Here is a 4,561-nt window from a genome sequence, read left to right on the forward strand (position 1 = left end):
TTTATCCATTTTGTCACCCTATGTCTTTTTATCAGAGAATTTAGTCCATTTGTGTGAAGCCACAAAAGATGATAATAGCCAAAGCAATCTTGAGAAAGAAGAATAAAACTGTAGGCATTATAATCACAGATTTCAAGATATACCACAGAGCTGTAGTAATCAAAACAGAATGTACTAGCACAAAATCAGACCCTTGGATCAATAGAATAGAATAGAGAGCCCAAAAATAAATCAAAAATTACATGGTCAACTAATCTTCAACAAAGCAGGAATGAATATCCAATGGGAAAAAGACAATGTCATTTTGGGAAAAATGGAGAGCTATATGCAGAAGAATGAAACTGGACCACCTTCTAACACCATATAGAAAAAGAAATTCAAAGGGGATTAAAGACCTAAATATGAGACTTAACACCATAAAAACCCTAAGGAAAAATAGGCAGCAATTTCTTTGACCTTAGACCCTTAGCCATATACATATGTTTCTAAATGTTTCCTCAGGTAAGCAAGACAAAGCAAAAATAAACATTGTGACTATACCAAAATAAAAAGGGTTTTCACAGTAACAAAAACTGTTAACAAAAATAAGTCAGTTTCCAGAATGAGGGAAGATATCTGTAAATGATACATCTGGTAAGGTGTTAATACCTAAAATACACTGGCTGCTGCCCAGAAACCACATTCCTTCATAGTCTCATTTGGATTTCCTCCAGGAACTTTGTGCATGGTTTCAAGAGGAGAGTAACAGAGAGATAGTTATAATCTGGTTATTACTCCCAAGAAGCAGGAAGTAGAAGCACACAAGGACACCTAGACTTTCCTTGAAAGAGATGTATTTTCATACTTCAAAAGCTGCTGCCTGCATTATGTACCATAGCCAAACTATGGAAACAACCCAAATGTTTATTGACAGATGAATGGATAAAGAAGATGTGGTATATACATGCAATGGAGTATTATTACTCAGCCATCAAAAGAATGAAATCCTGCCTCTTGCAAGACATGGATGGAAATAGAGAGTATTATGCTAAGCAAAATAAGTCAGTCAGAGGAAGATGAATACCATACGATTCCACTCCTATGTGGAATTTAAGAAACAAAAAGAACATAGGGGAATGGGAAAAGGTAGGGGAAGCAAACCATTAGAGGATTGATGGAGGAAGGTGGGTGGGAGGATGGGCTATAAGGGTGAGGGAGATTTAGGATGGAACTTGTTGGGATGAGCACAAGTTATTGTATGTAAGTGATGAACGACTAAATTCACTGGAAGGAAGGAAGGAAGGAAGGAGAGATGGATAAATGGAAAGATGGAAAGAAGGAAGGAAGGATCCAGCTGAATTTCAATGCAGAATTAGCAGAAGAATGAGAGGAGTTAAAAAAAAAAATACTATGTGGGTGGTGGGTTTTCTGTTTAGTTGTTTTTTTAAAAAAAATTTAAATTAACCTATATTTAATGCAAACTGATTAGACAGGATATCAAAAAGAGTTCACATAACTTTGGAAAGAAAAAATAATGCTGCTTCCTGAAGGTCTCACTTTCAATCAGCCAACATCTAGACACTGACTGATGTCTTCCACTGTGAGGTACTAATAGAGGTCTTGGCCATTCTCCACCACTGGGAGCCAGTAAGAAACAAAGTAGGCTGCTTAAACAATCACAAACGTTTGAGGGACAACCAAATGCAAAATTAGAGTTGAATAATACATTTATTTCCAACATTAGACCCCTACTTTAACAGCATGAAAGGTAGTTGTTTTATCTAATACAAAGAAAGATATATAGAATGCAGAGAAACATACAGAAATGCATACAGCCAAAATAAAGAATCAAGGAGTTCCAACTGAAAGAATAAGATAAAACCTAAAAAAAAAAAATCAAAATAAAATGCAGATAAATGATAAACCTAAAATTCCCAAAAATAGTCATAAAGATGCTCACATCAGAAAAGCAAAGCAGAAGTAAAGTAACAACCTCAACAAAGAGATTTCTAAACTCCGTGACATGAAAGGTTTGTGACAGCAAAAACAAAGAGGGGAATAAAAATGTAGTTTGAGAATATATTCAAACTTAAGTGCTTGTAAACTGGAAATAGAATGTCATAAACATAAATTGTTATATGTAAGCTTCATGGTACAATGAAACCAAAACCTACAGTAGATGCACAAAAGATTTTTTTAAAAGTCTAAGCCAACCAAAACAGAAAATCATCTAATCAGAAAAGAGCAAGAGAATAAACAGAGAAAACAAAACAGCGGAAAAACAATGAACAAAATACAAATAGGTACTTACCTGTCAATAATTACTTTAAAAGTAAAAGAACTAACTTCTCCAATCAAAAGACATATAGTGGCTACATGGATTTTTAAAAAGAACTATCTATATGCTACTTATAAGACATCGGCTTCAAGTTTAAGGACACACGGGACAGTAGAGCATGTGACTCTTGATCTTGGGGTTGTAATTTCAAGCCCCACACTGGGTACAGATATTACTTAATAAAATGTTAAGAAAAAAAAAGGACACACAGTCAGAAAGTAAAAACATGGGAAAAATTACTGCATATAAATGAAAACTAAATAATCTGAAATAGCTATACTTATCTAACGAAACAAAGACTATATAATAAGGGAAAAGGACAGAACATAATGATTAAAAGGCCAGTCCAGGGGCTGCTGGATGTCCCAGTCAGTTGAGCATTTGACTCTTGATTTTGTCTCAGATCATGATCTCAGGGTCCTGAAATTGAGCCCCACATGGGGTTCCTGCCCAGAACAGAGTCTGCTTGGATATTCTTTCTCTCTGCTCTTCCTTGCACTCACACTCATTCTCCATCACTCAAATGAATGAATAAATAAATAAAAATTTTTTTTTAAATCCAATCCATCAAGAGAATATAAAAATTATATATATTTATGTACCCCATATGGGAGCACCTAAATAGATAAAGCAAATATTAACAGATCAAAGCAAGAAATAGATAGAAATACAGTAACAGTACTAGAGTTAAATACCCCATTACATTAATTTATAAGTCATTCAAACACAAAATCAATATGGAAAAATTGCATAAATGATATAATAAACCAAAAGGACTTAACAGACATCAATGGAGTATAATGCACATTTTTCTTAAGCAGGCATGAAATATTCTCCAGGAATGATAACATATGAGGCCACAAAACACATTTTTCAAAATTTTAAAAGTTTGAAATAGTATCAAGCATATTTTCCACCCACATGGTGTGAAACTAAAAATATGAGAAGTATGAGAAGAAAACTAAAAATCACAAATACATGGAAATTTAAAAGCATGTTACTACCCCTAGGAAAGATGGACCAAAATATGTGAAGGCAAGTAAGAAGTACAAAGTCCAGTTATAAAGTAAATAAGTCACAGAGACAAAAAGTTCCATACAGGTAATAATCTATAAGATCTAATATTATAGATTATAAATTTATATACATATAGATTTATGTGTAAATCTATATATATATTATACAGAGAATACTCTATATATACTGCATAATAATCTATAATATTGTAACAATTTTGTATAGTGACAAATGGTAATTACATGTGCTCTGTTGAACACTTCATCATATATATATAAATTTTAAGTCACTATGTTGTACACTTGAAACTAAAAGAATATATAGCAACTATACTTCAGTTAAAAATGAATGTTTTTAAAATAAAACAATCAAAAAATTTTAATGCTACTGAACAATTGATTGTCAAAGAAGAAACAAAAAAATTTTAAATATCATAAAAGAGGGGCATCTGAGTGGCTCAATCAATTCAGTGTCTGCCTTCAGCTCAGGTGGTGATCTTAGGGTCCTGGGATCAAGCTGGCGCAGTGGGCAACCTGTTCAGTGGGGAGCCTGCTTCTCCCTCTCCCTCTACTGCTCCCCATGCTTGTAAACTTTTTTTCTCTCTCTCTCAAATAAATAAATAAATTCTTAAAAAATAAATACATAAGTAAATAAATATCTTAAGAGAAATGAAAGTGGAAATACAACACCTAAGTTCTAATAGGGAGTTCAAAGTGCTAAATGCCTCTATTAAAGAAACAAGATCTCAAATTTAACTATACCTTTCAAACACTCAAAAGGAAGAAACGAATCTCAAAATTAGTAGAAAAAAATACAATAAAAATCAGAACAAAATTAGGGAAATAAAAATTTAAAATACTTTTTAAAAGATCAATGAAACTAGGAACCTATTTTTTGAAAGATAGACTGTAGCAAGATTCATCAAGGAAAAGAGAAAAGGTTAGAACAAAATTAGAAAGGAAAATGAACGTTAACACTGGTATCACAGAAATATAAAGGATTATAAAAGATTACTAAAACTAGTATACTCCAACAAAAAGAATAAAATGCATAGAAATGTATAACATACCAAGACTGGATGATAAAGAAATAGAAAATTAGAACAAAGTGATTACTGGAAAAGAGATTGAATCAATAAAACCCTCCCAACAAACAGAAGTCTAGGAATAGATGGCTACAGTACTGAATTCTTCCAATTAAAGAATACCAAAACCAGACAAATATCCA

General features: G+C 32.6%; 1 long non-coding RNA gene across 1 annotated transcript; it reads right to left on the reverse strand.

Moving 5' to 3' along the window:
- Window positions 1–603: 603 nt before the first annotated feature.
- LOC116583913 lies at window positions 604–4,205 on the reverse strand. The gene is made up of 3 exons (XR_004282967.1): window positions 4,194–4,205; window positions 2,575–2,582; window positions 604–658 (listed from the first exon to the last, which is right to left on the reverse strand). It is a non-coding gene; the product is annotated as an uncharacterized LOC116583913 (long non-coding RNA).
- Between the last annotated feature and the right edge of the window lie 356 nt (window positions 4,206–4,561).

The sequence above is a fragment of the Mustela erminea genome, chromosome Y (genome assembly GCF_009829155.1).
Source record: "Mustela erminea isolate mMusErm1 chromosome Y, mMusErm1.Pri, whole genome shotgun sequence".
Classification (NCBI taxonomy): Eukaryota; Metazoa; Chordata; class Mammalia; order Carnivora; family Mustelidae; genus Mustela; species Mustela erminea.